The sequence below is a fragment of the Cupressus sempervirens genome, chromosome 2 (genome assembly GCF_028749045.1).
Source record: "Cupressus sempervirens isolate cs-2001-9-10 chromosome 2, ASM2874904v1, whole genome shotgun sequence".
NCBI classification, from domain to species: domain Eukaryota; kingdom Viridiplantae; phylum Streptophyta; class Pinopsida; order Cupressales; family Cupressaceae; genus Cupressus; species Cupressus sempervirens.
The window spans coordinates 422,666,464-422,679,335 of record NC_143119.1 but is presented as its reverse complement, the minus strand read 5'-3'; the positions used below and the strand labels follow the sequence as shown (position 1 = coordinate 422,679,335).

General features: G+C 33.1%; 1 pseudogene; it reads left to right on the top strand.

The window, feature by feature from the left end:
- The first annotated feature begins 5,497 nt into the window (after positions 1-5,497).
- On the top strand, positions 5,498-9,007 carry LOC149572896 (putative sucrose-phosphate synthase 2; annotated as a pseudogene).
- Positions 9,008-12,872: the final 3,865 nt, after the last annotated feature.

The following is a 12,872-nucleotide window of genomic DNA, read 5'->3' as shown; positions in this document are numbered from 1 at the left end:
ATCTCTCATAGTTGATGGAAAAACATATACTAATGATGTCTATTTTGTTGATGGATTGAAACATAACTTGGTAAGTGTTGGATAGCTTATGGACAAAGGTTACCAGTTATAGTTTGGTAATGACACATGCATTATCAAAAATAAGGAAGGAAAACTACTTGGTACTAGCACAAGAACTAGAGGTAATGTATTTCAATTAAATTCTACTGAAATAACATGCATGGTAGCTAAGGTTGACAATAGTTGGTTATGGCACAGAAGATTTTTTCACATTAACTTTGATAATATTATGAAAGCTAGCAATACACTTGTTGTGAGAGATTTACCTAAGATCACTAAGCCCACTAACACTATTTATAAGGAATGTATCTTGGCTAAGTAGAAGAGGGTCTCATTTCCTAGCAAGTAGTTTTGTACTAGACAAAAGTTGGAATTGGTTCATACAGATCTGAGTGGTCTTGCAAGAACTAGAGGATTCTATGGAGAAAGGTATTTTATGATTTTTGTTGATGATTTTACTAGAATGACATGGGTAGCTTTTCTTAAGGAAAAATTAGAGGCATTTGATAATTTCATGATATTCAAAAACAAAGTTGAGAATGAATCTAGAATTAAAATAAAGAGCTTAAGATATGATAGAGGAGTAGAATTCACTTCTAGAGAATTCAATATCTATTGTGAAGAGCATGGTATTAGGAGACAACTATCCTCACCCCATACACCTAAGCAGAATGGGATTGTTCAATGAAGAAGCAAGTCAATTACTGAAGCAACAAGAGCTATGCTATTTTAGAATAATGTACCAAAAATCTTATTGGAGAGAAGCAATCAATACAACAGTATACACACTGAACAAAGTGCAGATTAGAAAAGGTATGGACAAAACACCCTATGAGCTATGGTTTGGTCAAACACCATTAGTCAAGTACTTCAAGATATTTGGAAGCAAATGATACATCAAAAGAGATGATGATATCAGTATGTTTGATCAAAGGAGTGATGAAGGTATGTTTCTTGGCTATTCATTAAAAAGTAAAGCTTATAGATGTTTCAACTATAGAACAAAAACTATAGTAGAATGTGCAAATGTTAAAATTAATGAAAAGTTTGATACCAAGGAAAAAATGATGAATTATAATTCTGATGGAGATGATTATTCTAGGATGATCAATAGATGCAATGAATTATTTCTCAAAACTAACATTGACTTGTAGAATAATGTACAAACTGAAGTAGCAAGAGAAGAATAGAGCACAATACTTGAAATAAGAATTGAAGCAACAACTCCCACCCCAAATAGGAATTTAATAAGAAATCATCCTATAGATTAGATAATAGGAAGTAAAGAAAAGGGAGTAATGACAAGGAGCAGAATTAACAAAGAACTATGTTTAATATCTCAAGTAGAACCAAAGAGCGTAGTTGAAGCAGTCAAAGATGATCATTGGGTAAAAGTAATGGAGGAAGAACTTTAGTAGATAATTAAAAATGACACATGGAAATTAGTTCCTAGACCAAAGGACAAAAATGTGATTGGCATGAAATGGGTATTCAAAAATAAAATGAATGAACAGGGAGAAGTAATAAGAAACAAAGCAAGACTTGTATGCAAAGGTTACTCTCAACAAGAATGAATTGACTATGAGGAGACATATGTACCTGTTGCAAGAATGGAAGTAGTCAAAATTTTCCTGGCATATGAAGCAACCAAGAATTTTAAGGTATATCAAATGGATGTTAAGTTAGCATTCTTGAATGGAGAACTTGAAGAAGTCTACATTGAACAACTAGAGGGTTTTCCTTTGACAAAAGAGAAGGATATGGTTTTCAAATTAAAGAAAGCCTTGTATGGATTAAAGCAAGCACCTAGAACCTAGTATGCAAGGTTGGATAAATACTTAGCAAAACATGGATTTGATAAAGGAATAGTAAACAATAACTTGTACTTGAAAGAAGTAGAAGATGGTTTGTTGATAATTATTGTATTTGTCGATGACATCATTTTTGGAGGAAATGATGAAGCCAGTAACAAATCCTCATAAGATATGAAGAATGAGTTTGAGATGAGCATGATAAGAGAAATGAAATTCTTCTTAGGATTGCAAATTATTAAGAACAAAGAAGGTATCTTTATTTCTTAGAACAAATATTTGAAAGATTTGCTGAAAAGATTTGGTCAAGAAAATTGTAAACCTATTGGAACTCCTATGGTAATTGGTCACAAGTTGTCAAGCAAGGATGAGACACCTACTATTGAATAGAAGAAATACAGATCTATGATTGGAGGATTATAGTATTTGACTCATAGCAGACTAGATATAGCTAATGAAGTTGGAATTGTGGCAAGATTTCAAGTTGATCCCAAAGAATATCACTATGCAATAGTAAAGAGGATATTCAAATATCTGAAAGGGACATCTCATTATGGAATTTGGTATGATAGGAGAAATGATTTCACTCTTTACACTTATATAGATGCTAATTGGGCTAGAGATATTGATGAAAGAAATAGCACTAGTAGAGGAGCATTCTTCCTTGGAGGAAGACTAGTTTCTTGGCTTAGAAAGAAGCAAGATTGTACTTCACAAAGCACTACTAAGGTAGAGTATGTTGCAGCAGCAAACAATTGTAATCAAGTCATATGGATGAAGTAGAGGATGAAGGATATTGGAATTACATTCATAGAACCTGTTATCATTTATTATGATAACACAAGTACTGTTAACATGTCCAAGAATCCTATTTTGCATTCTAAAACTAAGCACATAGCCATAAAGTATCATGTATTGAGAGAGAAAGTTGTAGAGAAAGAAATCAAACTGGAGTACATCAACACTAAGGAATAGATTGCAGACATTTTCACAAAGGCCTTACCAAAGGATACATTTGAGTAACTAAGAGGCATGCTTGGGGTTATGTCCCTACCTAGCTTAGAATAGAAGATGCAAAAATGCATCAGTCCAAGGTATATAGCACCATTTTTAGACTGGACTGTATGCTAATGCTTCCTCTATGCGGGAGTATCTGTGATAAACAGAGTTAGCAAGGATTCTTGGTAATTGATAATTGGCATATAACAATGTATTTAGACACTTGTCTTGTTTATAGAAGTTGTAGACCAATAGACTAGGTTGTGGTCGTGCTAAATAGGTTATTGTATGTTCAAGCAATTGAACCATTTATGTACTATCTTTGAAATTGATGTCAATGGGGGAGAGAGTGACATGAAAAACATTAGAGAGAGCTTGCATTAGAGAGATCTTGTATTATGGAGAAAAAGTATTGCAATTGTGGATCTAGCAAGATCTGATTGATAAAGAGACTTGTTGGTATTCTAGAACTAGATATTTTTCATCTATGTTGCCATCAATGCCAAAGGGGGAGATTATTAGTAGGTATGCTGATGCTATGGGGAAGTATTGCAGAACATTGTTATGATGTATTTATAATTGTGTTTTTCATTTATGACAACATAGTAATAAGTTTATGAAAGACTAACAAAGTAGTAGACTGTGATTTTAATATTGAGGACAATACATTGTGTATCTGCTTATGCATAGTTATCAACACATACTACATCATGTATTTGTCACATGGGCAAGTGTGCATAACCTGAATCGATAGTATATAGAAGATATCAATGATTTATAGAGAATTACATGGAAACAAAGCATTGGAAAAATAGTTTCTATTATATGATCAATATAGAGCATTGTATTTCAAATAAAGGGTTATGCAGTTAATTGGAGGTATTACACTAACTATTGATGACATCAAAAAATGTGTAGGTACAAAAATTTTGTGTGAAATTTTGGGTATAACTCTGAGCTAACAAAATTAATTAAATATGTTTTTCATTTAATTAACACATGGTAAAGTGTGAAGCTAACTCAAGGGTTTAATATTGAGTATGGTATAAAAGAAAGATGTTTTTCAAGTTTTAGATATGATGATTGAGATCAATGAGTAGAGAAGAGCTACAAATTGAGAATTAGCTAAGCATAATGATTTGTTAATGTGTGTGACCTTAAGGGTTACTATTGATGAATATAGATTTCCAGATCTGATTGCATGATCTGAAGGAGAAGAAGTCCAACATATTGGATAGAGGAAGAAGTGAAATATTGTTACACATCTATTATTTTGAAAGGAATAGTACTGAGATCAATTGGACAATGGGTTTCATTGATCTGATCCTAAAGCTATTTGGATAGTGGATTTAGCTGCCTTCTACAACTTTGAATAGGGTTGGAATATCCTAACAAGGATTCAAAGTCTCCTAATAGGGAATCTTTGTACTAAGTGTTGTAATAGACTCCTAATAGGGTCTATCCTCTAACAAGGAATATTCATATTAGTACATCATTTTGTGGGCATCATTCCCACTAGGGTTTTCCCTCTGATCAAGGGTTTCCCTAGTCAACATATCTAGTGTAATTGTGTATGTGCATTTCTTTATAGTTACTATTTTATTTTGGTTGAATGGTTGAGATTGATTTAAAAGGTTAAATCTTTATATAATTGATTCAACCCCCACCCCCCAAGTTATATTGATGAACTACTATTTCTAACAGTTCAAGGAGGACATATGTATTTTAGTTGATACTGACTATACATACATTCAAGTATTAGAACCTTGGGAAACATTTTTGGATCCTTTGAGCTATGAGTTGAGTGATGATATTGCAATTGGCTTATCAAGCAACCTTGGAGAAGGCATCTCACAAGAAGGTTGAATCAATTATGAAGAAGGCATTATCTAAGGTCGACATGATAGAAAGTGAATTTGAGGTAGTGAAACAAACATTGAAACAAGGTGTATTAAATATTCAACCCTTGTTAGTTTTAGTTGTAGAGACAACTTTAGGACAGAGTGTACCTTATGTAGTAGTATCTGATGTTCAGCCTAGTGAACACACTAGTACATGTGTACTTGTTTTTCTACCAAAATTTTTGACCAAAGCTATGATTTCATCCTTTTTTTTGTTTTTATCCCTGCATTGGTTCAAAATTTCCTAAGTTTTCCCAAGTTGGTCAAAATTTTGACCAACTTGGGTCATAACAAAAAAGAAAAGCATATGCATTTGTATTTTCTAAGTGTCAGATAAGCTTTGTGCCTAATGAGAATTTTGTGTTTTCCATATGTGTTGTTTTAGTCTAGTGAGTGTTGGATAAACTTCGTGCCCTCGTGGTTTTCCAAAAGAGGCATAGAGAAGATCTATTATATTACATTCCATACAGCTTGGTTTCTACTTGGAATGATTCCATGCTTGACTGCTCACTTCTAAAACAAGATGCTTTTCAAATGGGCTACCTCTATTTTTAGGCCATTTCCTTAGCCGCCCTACAAAGGAGGTGAGTTAGATACCCATTTAGGGAATTAATGGGAATTCAGATGTGCTTGTTGGTTTATGAATTGAGATTGAGGTTTTCTTTTTCTTTTTTGTGATAATTGTAGGTAGATTGGGAATAGAAGAAGAGGATGCAAAAGCAGTGCATGAAAAGAGAAAGGGGAAGGAGGGATGTGGTTGAAGATTTATCGAAGGATTTTTCTAAGGGAGAAAGGTTTGGGATGGATGGTAGTAGTCATGGTAGGACAAAGACGGAATTATTGAAAAGTCATTTTAATTTGGAGTTATTGGGGGATCAACAATAGCAACAGAAGGAGAAATGGTTGTACATTGTCATGATCAGGTAATTTTTTTATGTTTAAACATAATAGAATTTCAATTAATGGTAGCTATTCTTGCTTTTGGTACATTACTAATTTTTGGTTTAATTTCTTTTGTAGTTTGCATGGGCTTGTGCAAGGTTGGACCATGGAACTTGGTCACAATTATGATACTGGTGTACAGGTATGATTACTTTAAGATTTTTTTTTATGTTTTCTTAGAGTTTTGAATAATTATTATTTTTTTTTCTTGGTTAAATCTCCAATTTCCACGCTAGCCACTAGGGTTTTAATCCATTTTAGGTTTGCCCTCATATGATAAGTCTTGCTATAAGATGCAACAAGGGATTTTGTGCATAATGGATATTAGTGTTTTTAGTGAGTGGATGAACAATGTGACCTCAAAGTGCTAGGTGCTCTAGAGAAGCTTGAATAATATAGGGAATGTAAAAATTTGCAATTCAACAAATATAGTGCTTAAGTTGAAAGGGGAGAATTTCATGCATGTAGACATGTCTCATTACCCTATTTAAAATAAAAGAACTCTAAAATTGAGTGTGGCTTCAAGCCTTATCATATAAAATGTAGAAATTCTCATCTGACTAGGCATGTACGCATAAACAATATTTACACTTAAAGATGTTCTCCAAACATATATGAACAATTAGAAATATAGATGTTAATAAATTGGTTTGTAAAGTGGGATATGAAAGAGAAAATTGTTTTCCTATTTTGGTTTTAGGGTTACTTAGATGCAAAAGTTCTGTAGGTATGTGGTTTCAAGTTCTGATTACCCTATTCTATTTGTTGTCATGCAGGTGAAATATGAATTAGAGTTTGAAGGCACTAGCACAAATGCCTGAGGTGTATAGAGTGGACTTGCTAACTCATCATATTTTCTTCCCTGAGGTTGATTCTAGTTATGGAGACCCAACCAAAATGTTAACTTCAAAACTTGATGAAGAAATTGGAGAGGTTGGAGGTGCATACATTATTAGAATTCCTTGTGGAGACAAGGAAAAATACTATGAGAAAGAAAATTTGTGGCCATATATTCTAGAGTTTGTTGATGGAGCATTGGGGAAAATTCTTAACATCTCTAAGGTGTTGGAGGACCTAATTGGAGGGGGTAGTTTTTTCTGGCCTCATGTTATTCATGATCATTATGTAGATGCAGGTTATGCAACCTACCTTCTTTTAGGTGCTCTCAATGTTCTAATGGTTTTGATAGGTCATTCCCTAGGCCGGAATAAACTAGAACAAATACTAAAACAAGGAAAGCAATCCAAGGAAGAGATCAACAAGACATACAAGATCTATCGTAGGATTGATGCTGAAGAAATGTGTCTTGACTCTGCTGAGCTTGTGGTTACTAGTACAAGGCAAGAAATTGAAGAGCAGTGGGGTCTTTATGATGGCTTTGATTTAGAACTAGATAGAAATCTTAGAGCTCATGCCAAGCACAGTCAAAGCTGCGATGGTATTTATATGCCTCGTATGGCGATAAATGCATATAAAAAATTTGCATTTTTGGAAGTTGCATTTTTGTTTATGTGTACTTGTATGAGAAATAGTCAATGACTTCTTAGGTATGGATGATTGTTACAATGTGAAGTCATAATTTTCCAATAATGGTTATACTTTTTGCAAGTCATACCTCCTAGAATGGACTTCAGCAACATTGTTGTACAAGGTGATAGCGTAGAGGAAGATTTGGAGAATGATCCTACTCCACTATCTAAGTCCCCTTTGTAGGCTGAGGTAAGAAAGGGAAAAACTTTGTTCCTTGCCTCTATATGGGGTTTGGTATACTTTACAAATTGGTTGCATAAACATGTGCACTCTAATTAGAAGCACAAGCATTTTTAGGTCTAATGCATTGTCATGAACTTACCATAAATGATATGGACCTGAAACCCATGTTTTAATTTTTAGACCCTATGATTCTTGAACAATACTTTAAAGCCAATAATATTGGCTCTTGCTTGACCTAATCCTGAAAAAATATCACAACTTTAGTGAAGGTTTTGGGAAGGGCAACAAACTAAGGAAATTAGCAAATTTGGTATTCATTTTCTTCTAAAATTTTGTCTCCTTTTTGTGACATGTTGCACTACTTCTGTAGCTAATGATTTTTAGTTTCTATTATGAACTGATAGATGTTGATCATGGGTAATTGAGATGATATTGATCTAATGCCTACAACAAGTGCAAATTTTCTTACTACTATTCTAAAGCTAATTGACAAGTATGATCTATATGGAGAAGTGGCATATCTAAAGCATCACAAATAGTTAGATGTCAGTGACATCTATAGAATTTCTACAAAAACAAAGGTTGGTGAAGCTTTATGTCTATTTATTGGATAAAAACTCTAAATGGCACTGCATTCTCCATGATAAATGAAATGCATGTACCTTGTGAATTATTGTGTTACAATGTGTAGGGTGTTTTCATTAATCCAACATTAGTGGAACCCTTTGGCTTGACTCTCATTGAGGTAGGTTAAAAAAAATTTTATTGTTAATAGTGTTTTATCTCATAATAAAAATAATAGGTTTTACTAATGTTTAAAAAGAAAATGTATAATTCATGTGAGGAATTCTGAGAGAGAGTGTATATGTATTATTGCAAATCATAAGAAATGATGAAACAAGTTTCAACACGTGACCAGTGCCATCTAAATCATCAAAAAGAAGTTCACATAGTAAAGAATTAATTTTATGTAGGCAATTGCACATGGATTGCCCATGGTAGCCACAAAGAAGGGAGGACTAGTTGATATTCAGTGGGTATAGTCTATATCTAAGAATTTTAGCTCAAGAATTTGTGAAAGAGTTTTCATATAATATATTAGTGTTTAATGAATTTCAATCACTTCATGTACAAACATTACAAAATAGGTTATTGATAGATCCCCATGATGACAAGTCTATTGCATCTACTCTCTACAAACTTGTAGCCAATAAGAATCTCTTGTTTGAGTGCAAACAAAATAGCTTGAGGAACATTCACCTCTATTCTTGGCCTCAATGTTGCAAAGTATATTTTTTAAGAATTTCACAATTCAGGATGAGACACCCATAGTGGTAGAGTGATCTTGTTGAAAATGCACAATCAGAATCAAAGACTGATTCATTTAAGGATGTACAAGATACATCTCTTAGACTTTCTCTGGAACTAGATTATCGCTCTAGTTCATTCAATAGTTTAGATAGACTTGTGCAAAATGATAGTTCTCATAATGAAGGCATTCCTGAGCATATTAGGAAAGGTATAGAGAGATCTAAGGGAAAATCATCCAATGCACAAGAAAGGCATGATGAGAATGGATGAGAAAAACAAAATCTTGAACATGGTAATACTTTAAATTCACTAGCAAAATTGCTTCTAAGGAGAAGAAAGAATATATATGTGATTGTAGTGGATTGCTATGATTCCAATGGAGAACCTTGTGATAAAAAATTAGTGAACATGATGTAGGAGATTATCAATGCAATTTTCTCTGTATACACCTTTGCATCCTTTGGATTTGTTTTGTCAACTTCATTGACAATTAAATAAACACTTTATTTTCTCCAGTATGGTTCAATCAACCTATCTTCATTTGATGCCCAAATTTGTAGCAGTGGAAGTGAGCTCTTCTATGTCTCTGGTGATAATGTAGATTCACCCATATTTCTAGATCTAGACTATGATTCTCATATAGTTTACCATTGGGAGAATGCAGTAGCACTAAGAAAACATATGTTAAAATTGAGTGGACTAGAGGATTGTCCATTCTTTGAAGAAGATGCAGCAGCATCTAATTCTCATTGTTTGGTCTATAAAGTGAAGAACATATCTACTATGAGTTCCAAATCTATGGTTACCATGATTAAGTTTTTGCAAGGTTATGCTATTTATAGTTTTCAATGTATTCTTGGTTTTCAGAATAATTTCCTAGTACTGTTCCAACTAATATTTTTTGTGTTGATTACCTAACATAAAAATTGAATCCATCTAATGAAAAAGTTGGCACAACTTGTTTTTTTAGAAAGTACTCCAGATTCCCAAGGAAAAAATTGACTATTGAGAGAATATCTTAGTCTATGATTGACATTAGCTAGTATTCTAAGCTTTATCCTCTAAATTTTTGTAGGCTCCCTAAGTAGGTGATTCGTTGAAGTACTTGAGAATAAGAGGTGCATGGTGCCATTTCATTTACTGTCAAAATTTTTCTCAGTTGCAAATATTACCTTTACATGCTTCCAAGTCCAAAGCTTTGAGGTAATTAGGATCAAAAGATTTGCATGCATTCCTTGTTCAATTCGAACAGATTTATTATTCTCGTCAAGTATTGATGATACATAAACCTATTATGAATATCGCTTAACATTTCTAGATCTGGTGATGGCAAGTACTAATATGTTAGATGGGGTATGGATATAGCTAACATGTGTGTTTTAATGGGAGAAAGAGGTGACACAAACTATGAAGAGCTAATTCTAGGTATGCACAAGATGATAATACTAATAAATGTTGTTAAGAGTGGAAGTTAAAAGATGCGGAGGAGTCCTAGCAATTATGGAAGAGAGGATGTTGTTCCTCCAAAAAGCCCAAATGTAATGATAGTTACTGTAAGTGAAGACTATGAAGGCTTAAGAGTGACGAGTTGATAGCTTATATAAAAATATTTGTTTGACATAGGAAAGAAGAAACTAATGGAAAATTTTTGTAATGCATTGGTAACTTAGAAGGAAAAATCAACTTTATATCAGTCAAAGTAGCAAAATAAACATACTAAATTTGTAATAGCAGAAGATAAATAGTTTGGTGTCAAAATTAGGGGAATGAGTCCATGCATGGCATGGGTGAATTTTGATGAAGTAGCTGGATTGAGGAGTGGGGGACTTTTGTCAGCTGATTATAACACCCCTATTTTAGGGTTACTTCATTGTAAAACCATAAAGCTATGTATGAACCTTTAGGAAAGGTTAAGTCTGAACACTTTTTTTGAGCTTTAAAAGCATACACAAAATAACTCAAAAAGAGTGATCTAGTTCTATGGGAAATGAAAAATTAATTCCTTTTAAGGTTAGTCTTATTTAATTTTCATGTCACCTTGTTACCCATTCAATTTGTATTTGATTTTGTAGTGTAGAATGGTTCAATTATATCGATTGCTTTAGCATAACTTTTATTTGTTTTGATGGTTCAATTATATTGGGTTCATTTGCATAATGTTATATTTTTAGTTGGAAGTGTGTAGTCCATGCTTGGGTCTATTCAACTATGCAATAGCTTTTGATCAGAATACGATTTCATTGGTTAGGAAAATGTGGGTTGATCTGGACCCCTTCTAAACAAAAGATAATGGTGTAGTGATAAAAAAAACAACTTTGAATGTTTGATGATAAGGTATACTGTATCTCCATTTGTGAAATAATTCTTCATTTTTTATTCTTACAAGATTAATCTAAGTTAATGTTGTATGTATAAAGAGTGGGTAATTTCCAATAAGGAATTTCTATGCCAATGATTTGTAGCTTTCAATCTTGTAGACTTTTCCTTGTTCATTCCTACTAGATAGTCATTACATTTAGTAGTCACTCTAACTACTTGAACTTTACATTTACATAAATGAATAGGGGAGTGGTGGAATAGTGATCCCATTAAAGTTGAAGCTGAAGCAAATGAAATTGGAGGTGTGCCCAATATTTTAGATGCTTTCACTATAAATGGACAACTAGGAGACCTTTATTCATGCTCAACATTAGGTAACCTTTTTATTTTTGTTAGAAAAGGATTTGGACTCAATTGGGTATAGCTCAATAGATCAAAAATAGTTAATGGTTTGTATTAAATTATGAAATAGTTAATGGTTCATAATACATTTCAAAGTTAATATATTTAAGCCCCAATTCCTTACTTCTCTCCTAATCACTATCCCTAAGGAGGATGGGGAATTACCTATGTTAGGGTAGATGGAAACCTATTTATGTCCAAACTTCTTCATGGATTCAGGACTCTATCCTTATTCCATTTTGAGATTCAGCCATCTTCCAAGGAATTACTCTACCTATTGGAAATATTCAAGACTATGCTAAGTTACTAAGAGGGGAGGGCTGAATTAGTAACTTTTAAAACTTTAACAATTTCAATTCTTAATCCAATAAATCATTTAGCATTTAATTCATCACATCTAATCTAATTACATGCATGAGAAATTGAAAACATGAAAGCATCCACAACACTTGAACACAAAGATTTGGTGACCTAGAAACCTTCCAAATAGAAAGTAAAACTAGGGTGGGGATGATACCCACAAAATTTAGTACTACAACATAAATTTGGGCTATTAAGGGTTAAATTGATCACTTTTGATGATCTACCATGTTAGGAGAAAATAGGACTACTAGGTCCACCTTGTGAGAGGATTTACAAACATACAATGAAGTATGCAATCAGTAAAGAGAATTAGAAAAGACTGTTAGGTCTACCTTGTTAGAGGATTTTGAATAGTTCACCTATTAGGATGAAGTAGTAGATCTCTAATTTGCAATTAAGTTTGTTGATAGAGATTCCTTAGTGTATTGATCAGCTTTCTGTGATAAATTTATCTCTCCTACTCCTTGTGTTGGTATGGCCTTTATAATTCTTTATCTGCTACATTCATAACTTGAACTTTTCACACTCACTCTCTTACTTACATTATTCTTACATTTGAAATGATACAATACATTACATATATATACCAATCCAAATTACAAAATTACAAAGTTAGCCATGACACAAGTTAAAAAAAATATTACAAAGTTGGCTCGTATGAAGATACTCAGGTTTTGAAGACTAACTTAGTGAGGTTCTAATAGATGGCATACATTGTCACTGCTTGGCATCATCATGCTCTTGGTAGATGTAGAAGCTCGGTCCATACTGATCACTTTCAAGTAGTCTTGAACTTGGTCTGCACTGGTGACTTGGTAGATATTGTGCAACTCAGTAAACACAAGCTTCACATCACATGAACTGGGAACTCATTAACCACTAAAACACATAGTTTGAACTATTGGACTTCACACTAACTAAATCTGCTTTGTAACCACTAAGATTAGTCCAAAAGATTTGATAGCAACTATAGAACTTGGTGCCTACTAAATTATATGGAAAACATTGTAAATTGTTTAATGAGCTTAGTAGTTGTACAGAATCTAAATAA